This window comes from Mus musculus, chromosome 2, assembly GCF_000001635.26.
Source record: "Mus musculus strain C57BL/6J chromosome 2, GRCm38.p6 C57BL/6J".
In the NCBI taxonomy this organism is placed as follows: Eukaryota; Metazoa; Chordata; class Mammalia; order Rodentia; family Muridae; genus Mus; species Mus musculus.
Genome location: NC_000068.7, coordinates 27144450 through 27162789, shown reverse-complemented (window position 1 = coordinate 27162789; position 18340 = coordinate 27144450). Strand labels below are relative to the sequence as shown.

General features: G+C 48.9%; 1 long non-coding RNA gene across 1 annotated transcript; it reads left to right on the top strand.

Annotated features, from left to right (window-relative positions):
* Positions 1–86: 86 nt before the first annotated feature.
* On the top strand, positions 87–17892 carry Dbhos (dopamine beta hydroxylase, opposite strand). Its single transcript, NR_040524.1, has 7 exons — positions 87–581; positions 933–1204; positions 1412–1542; positions 2411–2541; positions 5740–5894; positions 9852–10079; positions 15285–17892. It is a non-coding gene; the product is annotated as a dopamine beta hydroxylase, opposite strand (long non-coding RNA).
* Positions 17893–18340: the final 448 nt, after the last annotated feature.

The following is an 18340-nucleotide window of genomic DNA, read 5'->3' as shown; positions in this document are numbered from 1 at the left end:
GAAGCCTTTGGGAGCTGTAATCCCCCATGGGCTCTGCCACGTGAGGCCATCTGTGGCTACGTCCTGACTGTGGGCGGTGACAACCAGCAGTGTAGCTACTGGAGTGAGGGCATGGAAGCTGGCCTGGGCAGCTGATGCAGACTAGGCAGGGCAGACAGCTCCGCAGCAGGGCCACAGGACTCCCAGCCTGAAGCCGAGCTCCTACGGTCTTCCTTGGGACAGATCAATATCAACCTTGTGACAGGCAACATGTCTCCTTGGGGAGTTGTCTTCTGTCCCCTCAGCCTAAGCCCAGTGGCTGTGATTGAAGGTTGAAAAGGCGCGTTCTCCCGAGGACAAGTCCCAGGATGAAGCAGGATGGATCCATGACGTATGTCTGTGCTTTAGGAAGGAAAGCACCAGGAAAAGCGGCCATGAAAGAATCTGCAGGATGGACATCATTGGAGCCCACTCCAGGAGTGCTGAAACCCACAGAAGGATCCAGGGCCAGGAAGACAATCTCTACAAGCAAGGCCATGTGTGGGGGGTGTCCAGCAATCCCATGTGAACCTGAGCGGGTCACCATGCATAAGCCTTCAAGTGTGAGTGACCCACACCCTTGATGTCTCCTTCAGGGGCCATCTCTTCTGAGTGTGCTGAGTAATGAGAAGGTGAAGGGGGAGGCAGCCTCCCCCCACCACCACATATAACATACCACACACATACATCCACATACGCCACACATACACCTCATATACCCCACACACCATACATACCACACACACCACACATAACACACACACATCACATACACAATACACACACAGCACACATACACATCACACACATACATAAACCATACACTACACACACATATCCCCCTACACCCACACATATATACATACCACACACAACACTAACAAATTGTTTTCCCTCTTTTTGAGGCCACACAGCACGTGGAGGTCAACAGTCATCTCAGCGATCACCAACTCTACAGCAGTCTTTCACCCACTGCCAACCCAAATCTGCCAGTCTAAAGAGGTGAAGCTTATCCCCCAAGGATATCCCTGCTGCAACTGTACTGGCATGATTCCACAGGAGCTGGGTGGCCAAGGCCAGAAGAGTACCAGAGAGGCATGTGACCACCCTCAAGGTGCTTCCTGGTTCCCAAGGTGTCATGGGATTGACATCATGTTCCAATGGCTGTATCCAATAGCAGGGATAGGTAAGGTCACAGAGGATAGGGATTTTAGGTGTGGTTTAGTAGAGTGTAGGTATATGGATATGTATGTTTGCATGTGTATGTGGGGGGGGCGATGCATATGCATGGGTATGTGGGGGGGACGATGCATATGCATGGGTATGTGAGGGGGGCGATGCATATGCATGGGTATGTGGAAACCAGAGAACAATCTCAGATATTCTTTCTCAGGTGCCAGGAACCATTTGGTTGTTGTTTTTGAGACAGGGTCTCTCACTGGCTTGGAGTCACCAAGTAGCTAGGCTGGCTGGCCAGTGACCCACAGAGATCCACCTGCTTCTGCTTGAACTCCAACATTAGGGGTATGTGCCACCATGCTACATAACAGTGGGTTCTGGGGACTGAACCCATGTCCTCAAACTTATACAGGAAAGACTTTACCAGGCGTGCCACTCTTCAGACCAGGCTGAGGATCTTGAAGGGAGAGATAGTCCTAGGTCATCCCAGTGAACCCAGAAGAGGAAGGGAAGCCCTGGAATAGGGTATGGGAGGCTCAGGGTCAGTGTGGATGTAGCAATGGAAGCAAGGTCTAGAAGAGACATCACTGACTCGATGCTTAAAGATGACCCAAGCCAGGTAATATGACAACCTCTAGATGAGGAAGAGTTGGGCTCTCTTGAGGCCCAGGACAAGCTTGTTCTCAGAACTGCATGTTTGAGGGTGCACTGCAGTGACCAGCAAGGTCACATGTACTCCAACCTGGCCCCATTTCCCCAGACTTTGTTCCTCTTCCAACTCAGTCAGCATGATCAGCACTAAGCACCTTCAGGTCAGGCTAGAAACAGACACTGGGTAAGGACTGATACATAAGATGGTTATGTGAAAGACAACCCCAGGTATGGAGAGAGAGAGGCCAAGAGATGAGTAAACAGTATGGTTGTGAGCGGTTTCCCAAGGGCAACTAGACAGGACGAGTGCACCCCAAAACTATCACACAGATAACAAAGAACCAGTTTACACCCTCCCCAGTGAAAGAAGGCACAGGCATCGATGTCCAGGTGCTTGTCTACAGGAAGCCTGAGGAGTGAGGAACTGTGGGTACCACGGATGACCCTGGAGAGGACCCATGAGAGGGAAGTGAGTGGGGGTGTCCTGGGCACTTGCTCAGCACACAGAAGGAACCTGCTCAGGACTGCTGTCACAGTTATAACCTCTTGTGCTCTCTGTTAGGTCTGCAGCCCTGGATCTTCCCTAGATGACAAAGTGTGTGCTTGTGTGTTGACCCTGGCTCTCCTTGTTGGTCAAAGCCACATGAAAATGGTAACTTGCTGTCTATGGCAGAGCAGAGCATCATTTACTGGGTAGGGTGAGTTGATTCTGCATCCAGAGGAGGAGGAGTGAGAGGGAGAGGAAAATGAGGAGGAAGAAGAAAGAGGACTTTATTGGTTTCAGCTGCACCTCAAAGGACTAATGAGGTCCTTTACTAGGGCCCCAGAAAGTGTGAATGGTAGCTACAGCCCGAGCTGCAGGCCAGTAATAGTCCCTCAGATCCATGACCATACTGATTTTGTCCCAAGTATCAGGGCTGCCATATCCCATATGACACCAATGGGTAGCTGCTGTTAGCTGCTGCCTGGCACTGTTGACACAACCTGGTGCCACCCAGTCCCAGGACCCCCAACTCACCCAATTTTGCTTAAGGTGATACAAGGAGATTCAGGTCTCAAGGTCTGAGAAGTCACCAGCCCTAACCTCTCCCCACACCAGCTGGGCCACATCTTTTTGGGGAAACCTGAGCTGAGGCAAACAGAAGCTCCCAGCAGGGTGTAGCCTCCAGCTTCCTCTTGGCCACCAAAACTGACCTTTGACCCTTGACAATGAAGTAAGTGTTGCTGAAGGTACATGTGACAGGCAGAAGGAGGCAGGATCCAACGCTGTGGCCTCCCTGCTTAGGACTCCCTCTCTTGCAGGGCATTGATGGTGCTGATGTGACAGGTGTGGGTGGGGGTGGCAATGGAACCCATGTGACAGGTGCACCAGGGGAGGGGGCTCGTGAGTTGTCACAGGCAGAGGCTGGGATGTGCCTGCACTGAGGACCCCATCAAGCTGGCAGTCTCTGCTGTTACAAAGCTGCAAATGCTCCTGACATCACAAAACAAAGCTCAAGGACATCATTCTAGGGGTGACTGCCATTAATGCCATGAAACACATACTTCAGGACGATCCATCTTGCAGAAGGGCCTTCTTCTGTATCCATAGATCTTTCTTCACCACCCTGATACCCCATCCTCGTTAAACACCACCTTTTGTTTCTCCTCCCGAGGCCTGGCAGAGCCTCTTCCCCTCACCCCTATTCTGCTGTCTGTCTCTATGACCTCCACCTCTGTAGGGACTTCACACAAGTGGAATAAAACAGCACATGTATGTTCTGTGTTGGGCTATTTCCCACATCATGGTGCTCTCAGCATTCATCCATATCACAACAGGTGTCAGAATGCCATCCCTGCTTAAGACTAAATAATATTCTACTGTGTAGGTGGACAGGACATTGCTTATCCATCATCCGTGGATGGACACTTGTGTGGGTGAGTGTGTGCACAGGCGCTTGTGGAGGTGGACATCAGGAGTTCATATCCAGTGTCTTGACTCAACATTCTTCTACCTCATTGTTTAGACAAATTTCCTCGCTGACTCTAAACTCAACAGTAGGCTAGACTTGCTGACCAGTGAGCCCAGGGGACCTTCCCATCTCCACCTCTTCAGCACCAGGATTACTGGTGTCCCACCATACCTGGCTTTGGTGCTGGGGATCAAGCTCAGCTCCTCTTGCTTGCTTGCTTGCTTGCTTGCTTGCATGCATGGTATCCTAGTTTCATTTCTGCTGCTGTGACCAAACGTCCTGACAAAAAGCAGCTTAAGGGAGAAAGTGTTTATTTTAGCTCACAATTCCACCTTCCTCACTGAGGGTGTGGGGTACTCACGGCAGCAGGAGCTAGAGGCAGCTGGTCACATCACTCCACACTCAAGAGCAGAGAGAGATGCATGCGTACATGCTGTGCTCAGATCCATTTCTCCACTCTTGTGCAATGCAGGACCCAACCCAGGGGGTGGTGTTACTCTCTTTCCCAGTCAGTGTTTGTAGTGGTCTGAATGAAAATGGTCCCCATAGGCTCATATATTTGAATAGTTGATGGCACTATTTGGGAAGGGTTAGGAGGTGTGGTCTCACTGGAGATGTGTCACTAGGGACCAGCTTCAAAATCCTACACCACTCCCAGCTAGTTCTGTCTCTCTCTCTCTCTCTCTCTCTCTCTCTCTCTCTCTCTCTCTCTCTCTCTCTCTCTCTCTCTCTCTCTCTCTCTCTCTCTCCTTCTCCCTCCCCCTACCTCTTCCTACTTGATGGTTGTATCTCAGGTGTAAGCTCTCAGCTACTGCTCCAGCAACATGCCTGCCTTCCTGCTGCCATGCACCCCACCACGATGATCTTGGACTTACTCTCTGGAACTGTGAACCCCAAGCAAACTTTCTTCTGTAAGCTGTCTTGGTTATGGTGTCTTCATACCAACAGAGAGTAACTAAGACAGTTTTCCCATGTCAGTTAAGGAAATCAGGACAACCCCCTACAGACATGTCACAGGCCAGCTGATCTAGATAATCTCTCATTCTTTCCAGGTGATTTTAGGTTGTATCAAATTGACATACCACAAGTGACAAGCCTTTACCAATTGAGCCATTCCCTGCCTGTTTCCACTTTTTGACTGTTGGGTTCATAGTGAGAAATGATATTGCAGATCAAGTAGGTGATTTTTTAATCTAAAATTAAGGGGTAGATCAGTTACTCTTCTGTGGCTGTGATAACACCATGAGTGAGTTACAAAATGAAGAGTATATTTTGGCTTACAGTTCCAGAAGGATAAGAGTCCATCACGATGGATGTGGCAGGAGACAGCAGGTACAGTGGCCTGAATGAAATGGCTCTTATAGGCACATGTGTTTGTAGGCCTGGTCCCCACTTGGTGGAATTGTTTAGGAAGGATCCAGAAGTATGGCCTTTCTGGAGGAACTGTCCCACTGAAGGTGGGCTTTGAAGTTTCAAAAGCCCATGTCAGGTCCAGTCTCCCCCCTCCTCTGCCTGCAACTTTCAGGCCAGATATGTACTCTCAGTTACTTCTCCAACATCACATTTGTCTGCATGCACCTTGGTCCCTGCCATGATGATAAGGGACTGAATCTCTGAAATTATAAGCAAGGCCCCAGGTAAATGCTTTCTCTTATAAATTGTCTTGGTCACAGTGTTTCCTTATGGCAGTAGAACAGTAACTAAGACATCAGGCATGGCAGCAGGGACAGGAAGCCAGAATCAGAGAGAAGCAGGAAGAAGGAGTAGGAGGATTTAAACTCTCAAGCTTCCCCCAGTGACATATTTCTGCCAGTAAGCCCACACCAACTAAGCCTCCCCAAACAGTGCCACCAACTGGGGCCTCATTCAAATCACTACAGGACAAGCTCCAGGGACCATCACTGTTTACTGCTGACTTTTCCATGTCCACTTTGGACAGATAGAGTCAGCATATACAAGCTGCATCTCAGCTCCCAAATGAGGACAGCCCCGAGGTTTACAAGGCCATTGTCAAGGAGAACATTTAGTCTCTGACTCTGCTGGCACCAGCCTGAAGATCCAGCTGTCCCCACGGAGCGTGCAGCCTTCCTAAAGGTAAGTAGATTTAAGCCTCATAGATGGGCCACATTGGCTTCTGGCTTGGACTGCTTCCCTCCAGCGATAATCGGACACATCATTTCCATAAATACAAATTCAATAAGGCCCTCCGAGGCTCACCATCTGCTTGTCAAAGATGAAGCTTCAGAAAACAACAGGTCTATGAGCCCAGGGGCCTCTGACATTCATACAGCAGGAGTGGCCTTGATCTGCACGTCCTGATCCAATTTCCCCACTGCTGATCAAGTTAAGAGAGACTCAGCCTAAGGCACCAGGAAAAGGGCAGCTTAAATGACCAGGGTGGAGGAGCTGCACAGAGGTGGAGAGGAGACGTGTAAGCCTGGGTGCTGATGATGATATGTTTCTGGGTAATGGCCTGTCGGTGTCTGGAGGGATGGAATAACTAAGACAGGCACTGCTGAGTGTTGATGCCAAAGGCCTGTTCTATTGGGACAAGAATCTTTAAATCACAGCTTTTAGCACTAGGAATGGCCGAGGCCATCATATGCTCACTGCTAAGAATTCCTGGTTCTTTGCAGGGCTTGAGGAGGGTGTACCTCACAGAACTTCTAATATCTATATCCTTGTCCATGCAATTGCCCCCTTGACTGGAAACATTTTTTGTTCTCCAGAACTCTCCTTGAGAATGGAAGGGAGTACCAGCTATTCTCCCCGAAAGTGGACAGAGGTGTCCACTTTCTTGAAAGGCAATGGGGAATGTGTCTTGAAGGGCAATGGGGAAACGGAATGTGGTGGTTTGAATGAAAATAGCCCCCATAGGCTCATAGGGAGTGGCACAATTAGTAGGTGTGGCCTTGTTGAAGGAAGTGTGTCACTGGGGGTAGGCTTTGAGGTTTCAAATGCTCACGTCTGGCTCAGTGTCTCTCTTTGCCTGCTGCCTGTGGATTCAGTTGTAGAACGCTCAGCTCCTTCTCCAGATACCAGGTGGCTTTGCACCTGGCTGGTCATGGGCCAGCTTAAGGGTATAAGCCTTATGTCTTATTTCTGGTTGTCTTAATTGGTTTCTGGTGGCTGAGCACATTCAATTGTTTTCCTCGGGGCATAGGTGTAACCCGAACAAGCAATGGAGGATCCAGAGGACCCACTAGTGTGCCACTGTGGAGGGAGCCTATCTCTAGTGTTACACTAAGGATGTAGCACAGGGGTAGAACACTTGACTTGCCTGTGGGAGGTCCTGGAAGGTGTGGGACTTGATACAGGGTCATGGAAACCAATCATGGGATGAACAGTGGCCAAGGAGTGGGGAACAAAGTGGCAATGGAGAGTAGTGGACAGTGCCCACGGGGTGGGGTGGACGACAATGGTCTTGGAGTGGATGGAAAGAGTGGTAGAAAGTAGCTGTGTGAGCTTTGTGGTCAGAGCCACTCAGCTTTTGCTTTGGCCCAGCATCTTAGCTACTTGCTTGTTCCTGGCTGTTATTTGAATCCCTTGACCCCTGGCTGTTATTTGCATCCCTTGACCCCTGGCTGAGACCCAGGGAGGCCACCATGGCATAGCAGTGACCAGGCAGCTGCTGACCTCAAGGAAGGAGAGAGAGCAACTCTTCTCCATCTAACTTGGAGACACGCACATGCTTGGGGAGCCCTGTGTGGACACAAGTACCTAGGGTCAAGTTTAATTTATAGGTCAAATACAGGAGGAGACTGATAACTCAGAACAATGACTCACCATATTCTTAAAGGTATTGCAGCTTATGTTTAATTCTGGAATCTTCCTTTAAATATTGTTTTGACCAGGTTGACTTCTGGTAGCTAAAAAACCCCATAAAGTAAAATCTCAGATAAGGGGTTATACCTCTCTAAGTTCCAGTAGAAGTGCAAAAAACAGGTCCCACAGTGGCAGACAGATAAACAGTGAAACTCAACCGTGGAGCTGGGCGCACTGCCCGCATGACCAAATGTGTGAGCCTGGAACCACTAAGAAAGAGGCAGAAATGCCGATGCCTGAGGAAGCAGCGTTGATCAAATCAACAGAAGGAGACTCTAAAATAAGTATAATTACTATCCTTAAAGAGATATGTGGTTATTGTATTCATGAGGCAAGAATGGGCTTTTATATAAAAGAACTAATTAGAGATCGTGGAGATTTAAAATAGACGGTCTGAAAAGCAGAGAGAGACATCTGAGGAGCAAATTAGTGAGCTGGAAGATCAGGCAGGTGCCACCCGAGGAATTCAGTGCAAAGGGCAGAAGGGGAAAGGTGGGGGGCTTGGACCAGCTCCAGAGGCTCTCATGCGGGTGGCAGCCATGCCTAAAGAAAGAGTGGCAAGGCAAAGAATGGAGAAAATGGGAAGGTTGTTCCAAGCCACAGGACAACCCTGTCTTCACAGCTGATGAACTCATTGCTGGGAAGAGCGCAGAAAACAGGCCTGCACCACAGTAGCCCATGCTTAGATAATAGTAAGACTAGGAGTCTGATACCCAGAAAGAGAAAGCCCAAGAGAGGCTAAATAGGAGAAAGAGGAGAGGGCTAGGGAGTGGAATATTGGCAAAGTGCTTGCCAAGCTAGCATAGATCCCGAGTCTGAGCCCCAGCACCCACATAAACAAACAAACAAACAGCGGGTACTATGGCGATTACCAACTTAACACTAGGAAGCAATACAGTAGTAGGTCCTTGGGGCTCCCTGGCCAGCCAACCTCATCAAACTGACCAGCTCCAGGCTCAGGGAGAGGCCTTTCTCAAAACTGAGGTGAAGTTTAGAGTTGGAGAGGTGGCTCAACAGGCATGCTTGCTGCACTTCCCCAGACCCACAGTTCCCAGCACTTCTGTCAGCTGGCTCAGAGCTCCAGGGAATTAGATGCCTCTGGCCTCCATATGTGTGCATACCTACATGCAGACATGTGCACCTACACATAATTAAAAGTAATTAATAATTACTTTTAATAAATAAATGTTTATAATTAAAATATATTTTAGTTAATAATTAATTAAAATTAATCTTTAAGAAGTAAAACTTTAAGAAAAAAAACAAAGTGCAGAGTGACTGAAGAGCTCCAACATTGACTTCTGGCCTCCTCCTCCTCCTCAATCCTATTAATATGCACTTTACACACTGATTAAACAAATACCTAGAGTTTGGATACAAGAGGAGATGCCCTGGCAGGGGAGAGACCCATACCAGCTTCTTCCTAGCAATTCCGAAACCCAGCATTCTAGTTTTGGAAATACCAGACTCAGTTAATTTACAATGCCCTCCTTCTGATGAAACAAAAGGTCTAACACAAAAGAGACAAAGCCAAGGACGGAGAGAATGAGGGTAGGGGAGATTATAAAATCCCAGGGGAATAGAGCTCCAAACCTAAGCAGTCTTGCAGTGGTTGGAGGTGCAGTCTGTTGCTTTCTTTGTTTTCTGAAAGACTTTAATTGTAAGAAACACACAGTGGACGGTGTCACAGATGCTCTTTTGCTCACCGTCTTCCAGTTGATGCTTATGTCTCTAATGATGTATCTGCGTCACAGAGTCAGGCAAACCTCATTTAGACTTCTGATATGCAATTGCTTTTCAAAGTCCCATACTACTAGGTTATGGAAATTGGCATAAAGCCCTAATTGCATTTTAAATGTTATGAATCTGTTTATTTTTGTATTTATGTATGTGAGGGTGGTGACTGCCATGGTCTGTGTATCACAGTTGGAGAACGATTTGCAGGACTTAATTTTCTCCTTTCATCATGTGAGTCGTGGGTATCAAACTCAGGACATCAGGCCTCGTGGCGAGTGCCTTTAACGGCTGAACCATCTCAACAGTGCAAAGCATTACTCTTTTAAAAGTGTTTATCTTGTGTCTGTTATCCTGCTAAGCTTATCATTTATCCCCAGTAAATCTTCCATACGTTCATTCAAATTTACCAAGTGGAATTTTCCGCACTTCAGAGAGGGGCCTCTTCTGGGTCGATATTTGTGACTTTCGTCTCTGCCTCTGTCTTTTCAGATCCGTCATCCTCCTGTCTCCGGGAAGCTGTGGGGTAAGGATGCACAAGTCAGCTTGTTTTCATGTTTACTTCCGGCTGGATAGCATTTCACGGCTACCGGTTTGTGCCACCAGAAAGTGTCAACCTTGAAGAACTGCTTCCTCAGCGCCCTTGAAGAGCAGATGAAGGAGTCTGGCTCTCAAGCAGCCTGAGTTTAAGACCCCGTCACCTTCCTACGACCCTTGAGAGTAAGTGTGAAGACTACTGTGGAGTCTTCCCCACAGATGACGAAAAGGCACCTAGATGAATAGAATGGCTGCTCTCTGTTCAGGGCTGGCACCGGCATGCCAGTTAACAGCCACTAGAGTGACCCCAAGAAAAGTCTTGAACACATCCACACCCCTGAAACGTATGTACTTTGTAATCAGGGGTGTATTGTGGCTTTCTTAGCTTCATTTTCCTCCTTTTCTGGCAGTAAATGTAACAATGCCTTATCTTAAAAATGACATTGCTTCAATATACATCAAGATACCTTTAGCCTATTGGCTGTTCTGTGCCAGACCTACAAGAAGAATCTATACACTATTAACCCATTTAATAGACAAAGGAGCTGTGGCACAGAAAAGTTAATTAACTTGTGCAAGATCACACAGTGAGGGAGACAGACAGAACCCAGGCTAGTTCCTTTGAGCCTCTGACCCTTGGCTCCCCCTTGGCAGTTTCTTCCACCTAATCAAGAATTGAACCTAATCTTAATTAAAGTGCCAGAGGACTAAGCCTCACAGGTTTATTTGTAAGAAGCCATTCAGCTGAGATCTAAGGAGAAATTGGGAGTGTGTGCCTTCTACATGACACTGCCCTGCAGAGCTGAGATAACATATGCCACCCAGGAAGTAGAGAGCAGAGGGTCCAGGAAGTAGCCCCCTGCTGCTGCAGTAAAGGATGCAGCCAGCTCCTGTGCATGTAGGGCAAAGGAGAAAGGTTAAACTTCTACTTTGCGTGCAGCTCTCAAGATCTTCGATGAGCTGAAAGCTATCAGGCCAGCAAGACGACTCAGCAGCTATGGGCTGCCAAGCTTGCTAGTCTGGGTTTCACCCTAGAACCCATACAGTGGAAGGGAAGAATCAATGTCCATGAGCTGTCCTCTGATCTCCACACATGACCCAGATATGTACACAAGAGAAATAAATAAATAAATGTGATTTACATTTTTTAAGGAAAGATAAATATAAAGATTCCACAAAGGCTGCCAGACATTCAGTCATAGCTGTCCTGGGCAGATGAGGAGGAGGAAGCAGTAAAGAACTATTCTATCCCTAACAGGAAGGCTTCACGATCAGAATATATCTAGGGTCAATATGGAGGTAAGACACGAAGTGGAGACCCTGGGTAGAAAATGTGTGAGAAGTATTCCTAGTGTCACTAGGTTCTAACAAGGTGCAGACAGATGGTCCTGCCGGAAGCCAGGATGGGGGCCCATCTCTGTGGAGGAGATGGCCAGTCACTCAGATGAAAGAGGCTGTGGGTGAGGCAGCAGGTGGCATAGGTGAGCAGCAATCCCAGGTGTGCATCTTGGGGAAGGAGGGATGGAGCCTCATCAGAGCCACCTGGAATGCAGGTGAGGAACACGATTTAGGGAATTGCTGAGTTCTTTTCCCAGCAGGAAGAGATAATCAAACAGATACCAGGGAAGACAGAGGGCCAAGCAGCAGAGGATTCATTCAGAATGTGAGAGGCAGAAGGCTGGGTGCTGGCTTGGGTGTTTTGTAAGGCCCTGGGTCCTTCCCTTTCCCCTCTTGGTCCTATCTAGTTACCCACCCCTGGGCCTTCTTGCTATTTCTCTTACAGAGTCTTCTGGGGGCATAGATCAGGGAGCCTGGCTTAGTTATCCTTGCTTACCTATGTTCCTCTAACTCTGCTTCACCCTGGAAGAGGGGGAAGAAGAGAGAGATGAACTCAATAGATAGGGTTCCTCTAGGAGGCTGTGAGAATTCCTTGGTGCCTCCTTTCTTCCCTCTTACATCATAAGGGAGTCTGGAAGTCACAGCAGCCTCAGTGAAGCCCACATTGCACCTGGACAATGGTGACTGTCTTAGTTAGGGTTTCCATTGCTGTGAACAGACACCACGACCAAGGCTACTCTTATAAAGGACACCATTTAATTGGGGCTGGTTTGTAGGTTCAGAGGTTCAGTCCATTATCATCATGGCAGGAAGCATGGCAGAGTACAGGCAGACATGGTGCTGGAGGAGCTGAGAGTTCTACATCTTCATGTAAAGGAAGTTAGGAGCTGTTCCAGGCAGCTAGGAGGAGGGTCTCCAAGCCCAACCCCACAGTGACACACTTCCTCCAACAAGGCCACACCTACTTTAACAGGCCACACCTCCTAATAATGCCATTCCCTGGACCAAACATATCCAAACTACCACAGTGACCATTTTTGCTTTATCATCCAGGTGTCCCACAGACACCTTTCCATGAGATCCCCACCTTTCCATGAGATCCCCACCTTTCCATGAGATCCCCACCTTTCCATGAGATCCCCACCTTTCCATGAGATCCCCACCTTTCCATGAGATCCCCACCTTTCCATGAGATCCCCACCTTTCCATGAGATCCCCACCTTTCCATGAGATCCCCACCTCTTGACTCTCAGGACCCTCCTAACTCCCATTCTCAGGATCCATAAGCCAAGCATCATATAGACACTGAGTGGAGTCCTCCGGGCCTAAACTCGCCCCAAGCAAGCCCATTGCTTCCCAAGTTCCCAAGGCCATTTACAGAGGGCTCCTCGCTGCACAAGAGAGGCTTGAGGCCAGCAGACAGTCTGCCCTGTAGAAGTGTGATACACTGGCCACTGTGCAGTAGATTTCCTAGTGTCATATCTACCCTAAGCCTCTCCTCACAACATAAGAAAAGCAAACACAGAAGAGACTGGAACAGGCAAGGAAAGGCACTGTTGTGGACTGGGGGGAAGGCGGGGAGAAGGGACATAGCTCTCTCCTTGACCAAGAGAATTAGGGTAGGAGGCACTGACAGGCTCACTCAAGGACCAGACTCACACCTCTCGAAGGTGCTGATGCTATGTCCAGGGGAAGCTGCCCAGTAGTGGAAAGGATGGAGGAAGGGCCAGGCTAGGGCTGAGCCTTTCTGACAGATCCTAGGGTGGGAAAGAGGAAGCAGTAACTCTCCATCTTGACTAGTGTTCTTTGTGCTGATGCTCCTGAGATCTGCTTGCTGCTGACTCAAGGCTCCGCATGCAGGTGTTCCAGGGCTTGGCTGTTTGCAGCTCCCCACCCCCAGCCTCCCAGGAACCAGAGCGTTGCCAAGGGAAAGAATGCAAAGCCCTTTTCTCCCAGGGGAGGAGGGGCAGCCTCTGGGTGTTAAAAGCCCACAGGAAGGGTAGCAAGGAAGCCAGGGGCAGAGAAGGCCAGCCTGAGTCTTCTCCCTCCTAACTTTAGCCATTAGCCTGGAGTTGTCTCTTCCCCACCTCCAGCATTGCCCTCCTCAGCATTGAGGCTCCAGAGCCATCCCTGGCAGCCAGAGCAGATTCCAGAAGGGAAAACAGGAAAACTTCCTTGGCCAGCAGAGCACCTGTGTTGGTCGAGCCCAGCGGAGCCAGCAAGCCTGAGGGTCCCTCCATCCCCAAACCAGAAAGATGTTTGCAGTTCCATGCTGCATGCGGGGAAACTGAAGTCCAAAATAGGACCAAGTGGAGAGGCCCTACTAAGAAATAGGGTACTACAAGCCTGAGTCACCTGACTTTCCCTGCATGAGGGGCTTTGTCCTGCAGCCACTTGCAGACTCTGACTGCAGCCACAGGTCTGGCCATGAGCTTACAGGGAGCAAGGCAGGAGAGCACCCTGTTTAGTCTGCTTCCCAGCACCCAACAGTGTACATGCACATAGTAGGTACTCACTGAATGTGTGAGTGAGCTGGCCTTTTGGCATGAGACATCCAGCTTAAATAGAGCTAAGTCAACAATTGTAGAAAAGCCATCTTTAGAAGGAGCAGCGTGGGGTCTGGGGAGATAGCTCAGTGGATAAAGTGACTTCTGAAGAAACACGAGGACCCGCTGAATACGAACTCCAGCCACCACACAAGAGCCACACACAGTGGTCACACACTTGTAATAATTCCCATCCTGAGGAAGTGGACACAGCTAAATCTGTCAGCTGGCACTGCCAGGCTGCCTGCGATCTCAGTGCCTAGCCAGTCCCCTGTCCTTTGCCAATCTCACATGAAGCATCTCCAAGTCTAGTGGCCTCAGTGTGCCCAGGGGAAACTCTGTCACTCACCACTGCTTGTCTGGGTGGCTGAAACCCAGAACCAAAGGTGCTCACTGGAGACAGTGCACATGACACCACAGAGCCTCAGGCAAGCACTTTCTCTTGTAAAGGTTTATAATGCATCCAGCAAATGGCTGAAGAGGTGTCCTTACTGTTCTGCCAGCCAGGGCAGAGGGTGGGAATGACATCCCCAGAAGTGCTGGAGTATCATGAAACTCACAGACACTGGGTTAGAGAGATGGAAGGGAGGCTGGGCATGTCACTTGCCCTCCTGCTTTATGGTGGGTCACAGTGGGCAATGCTTGTATTTCTGCTTAGGGCACAGTGATTTCCCTCTTGCTGGCCCCAGGCCACCTAGATGGAGGACTGTGACAGTCCCTAAAGCCAGAGCTTAGCAATGCACAGCTGCACCCTTTCATTCAGTAGCCCTAGAGCGGAGGAATTTGGGGTTCTCTCCTGCCTTCATTTCTCATGCTTCATCTGCCATGTTTCTTCCTGTGCCCCAGCTCCATCCCACTGGTCCCTTCCCCCACCCTCTCCTCTTCCTCCTCCACTGCTGCCTCTTCTCACCCCAATCCAGATTGTCAGCAGGTGTCAGACTGGTAGCAGTGATCGATTCTGACAGGAGAACAAGGAATAAGTCCAAGATCTCATTCTCTGTACTCAAGAGGGGTCCTGGGTGGGGGTGGCAGGTCCTCAAGGGGCAGAGCAGCCTTGGGTGGGGTCCTGGGGAGGGCAGGTCCTCAAGAGGCAGAGCTGCCTTGGGTGCTCTCTATGGAGCCTCCATCCCAAGAGAAAGACCTTGTCTTTCCCTGGAGAGCAGGAGCTTCAGTCTGTCTTGTCATTCTATTGTCAAGTCACTAGATCTGCATGTGTCAGTCACAGGAGGGAGTCTGTATCACACTTTTATTAACCCCAGCCTACACCTCCTCACAAGGTAATGCTAACAGGAGCAAGAGGGGAGAAGGCACAGGGGGTGCTTTAACTTGGGGTTTGCATAATTCAGCCAGTCTCTCATTTCCATGGCTGCTCCTCCTCCTCCTCCTCCTCCTCCTCCTCCTCCTCCTCCTCCTCCTCCTTCATTATAGACTGAAGGTACCCCTCTGGGCTTAGGATATTGCCAGCAAGGACTTCAGAGACCAGTGGACCTTGCTGTTGTGACAGGTTCCTTGCTGTGAGGTCAAAGAAGAGACTGACTCTCCTCTCTCCACTGTCTACATAGTTCAGAGCTAGAATAGCACAGGAGAGATGCCCAGGTGTCACTAAATACTTCCTACTTAAAGGACCTCGCCCTGTCCGTCAGGACCTCATCTCTAAGCTTCACTCACTTCCGGAATGCAGTTCTTACTCTGGTCTCTTCGCATCCAGAGTGTGTGGTGAATCAATGAATAAATGAATGAACAAGGGCTCCATCTGGATTGTTGGAGCCATTGCCTGGGGGAAGTAAAGGACTGATCAGGACCCTCCTGGTTAAGGTTTCTCTGGAGTGAAGCATCCTGAAGCCAGTGAAGGTGTGGGAACAATAAATCCCCTGCTGTTGGCTTCCCCTGACATATCCACATCAAGATTTTCCAGCCTGTGACTGACTCACATGAGGAACCCCGAGAGACCCGGGCTGATTGCCGTGTGTCACCTCCTCAGCTATCATCCCTCATGCTCTCTCACAAAGGAGTACATTGAGCTCACTGTCACAATGTTTTAGGATGTGGCAGCAATTAAAAGCCACCGCTGGTGCTTCCTCAGACAAGGCTTCTGCTGGGAGCTACAGCAACAGATGCGCCCTACCTCCCTGGGCTTCACATGCCCGTGTGCACCCCACCTGCCCACAGTCCTCGCTCTCTTGCACACTTGCCTCTTTAGCTCTCTTGTACACTTTCATTTTCTTGGCCATCCTTCAAAATTGTGCAATCTATCAGGCCCTTATCTGAGACATGAGGGTAACAACATCACGCACACACACACACACACAAATAACTACTGTTCCAATCTCTGGTTATTTTTCATTCTTTCCTGGATGGACTTGATCTGAGCAGATCACTTGGAGTTGGGTAGATTTGTGAGTCTGCCACCTGACATGTTCAATAAAACTTCTGAACCCCTCACTGTCTACAGCCTGAGAGTACCAATAAAAGATGCTCAGCTGTGGGAAGCCACATGTGCCGTTGCAGAGTGGCACTGACTACTGCTGGCCACCACGCATAAGATTGGACAAACAACCAATGTGTACATATGCAGTAAAGTTTTTTGCAAAGACACTGCCTGGCCCAGGCATGATAATGAGGTTCTGTAAGGTACTGAGAGTATAACCAATCAGATGTGAGACATGCAAATGAGGTATGATAATGAGGTTCTGTAAGGTACTGAGAGAAAGTAGCCAATCAGATGAGGAACATGCAAATGAGGCTTAGTGCATAACCAATCCGGGTGTGAGACACGCCCCTCCTAGGCCTATAAAAGCAGCACCAGTTCTGGGCTCGAAGTCTTTTCGCCTCTACAATCAAGCTCTCCCAATAAACGTGTGTAGAAGGATCCTGTTGCAGCGTCGTTCTTCCTGGCCAGTCGAGCGCGCGCAAGACTCAGCAATAGAAACGTTTATACCTGCCAACCAGCCAACACCATCCCTTCCAAAACCTCCTAGGTGTTCTGGGCAGAAAGGGTCCCCACCAACCTTCAGTTCAGTATGTCTGGAGTCTTAAGTTGGCTCCTTCCGGAGGATTCCCCGAAAGAGAATTGGACATTGTTCCTGGCCTTGGCTCTGTAGAAGCCTCTTTCCTTTAGGAGAGCTTTGTTCTTCTGGTCTGCAGAATGACACTCCCAGTCATGAGCAGAAGCTGGGTGGGTGCCCTTCAAGCCAGAGGACCCACTGTCCAGTGGCCAAGCACCTGACAAAGGCAGTTTACAGATGGAAGTGTTTATGTGGGCTCACAATTTGAGGGTCTGTCCCACCCTGGTGGAGACACTTTGTATCTATGGTCAGGAAGTAGAGAGGGATGAACGCTGGTACCCAGCTCATCTCTTCCTCTTATTCAGCCCAGCATTCTGACCCACAGGATGCTATTCTTACACTCAGTGTGCATTTTCTAATCTCAGTTAACCTAATCTACAAACTCTTTCCCAGGCACACTTACAAGTTTGTCTCTTCAGTGATTCTAGGTCTTGCCATTGGGTTAATTGAAGATATTAACCCACTGTGATGTGTAGGTAGATCTGAGTGCACATAATCCCCACCATGGTCACTTTTTTCTCCCACACCCCACCAGAAAGTGTGCTCTGAGCTTGGATATTTGCAAAACACTGGAGAGAAGTTGGTGTCTCTGATGAAGGCTATCAACCCTCATCCCTGAAGTTGCTCATATTCAAAGGTCCCACTTTCATAGCATAAAAGACTGCTCTTACAAAAGCCTCATTTGCCCAGACTGGAAAGCAAGCCTTGCAAACTGCCCTGCACGTTGCTGTGTGTTGGACAGTTTTCAACACCTCCACCATCTGTTGGCTGAGTTACATCCGCTAAACTGTATGTTGTAAAAAGATGGGGACAGGACTGAAGTTGCATGGCAACTGGAAAACCTGCTGAAGAGGAATGGCCAGTCCTGCCTCATAGCCTGCTGCCACCCAGCCTGGAGAACTGAATTCTAGAGGCTAGACTTCTTTTGTTTGTACCAGGACTTGCTGTTTCAGGAAACCTGATGGTATGTGGTTTCTATGAAGTCAGCTCCCTTTTTCTGTTTTTACAAATGAGCTTAAAAAATAAAATCAAGGCATGATTTCATACACAAAAACAAGCTAAGTGGAGACCACTGTACTGTTATCCAAATGAAATCTGCTCTGTGCATTTCTCTGTCGGCTGTGTGGTTTGGGGAAAGTCACATTGACCTTCTGTAATTGTTTTGAAGCTAAGGTAAGGAAGACTGGAGGGATGGCTCAGCAGATAATGCACTTGCGGAAGCACAAGGATCAGAGTCTTGATTCCCAGCACCCACCAAGGGCTGAGATGTGTCTGTAACTCCAGCTTTAGGGGCAAGCAGAAAGGGGAGGAGCCTGGGTACTCGCTAGCTAGCCGGTTTAGCCAAAACAGAAAATTTCAGGAGAGTGACAGAAGAAGACAGCTAACGTTGTTGACCTCAGACCTCTATATGAAAGCACACTGGTACACATGTGTGTACTGCTGTGAGGCATTGAAACCAGTCACAGTTTAAATGAGACAAATACCACTAAATAAA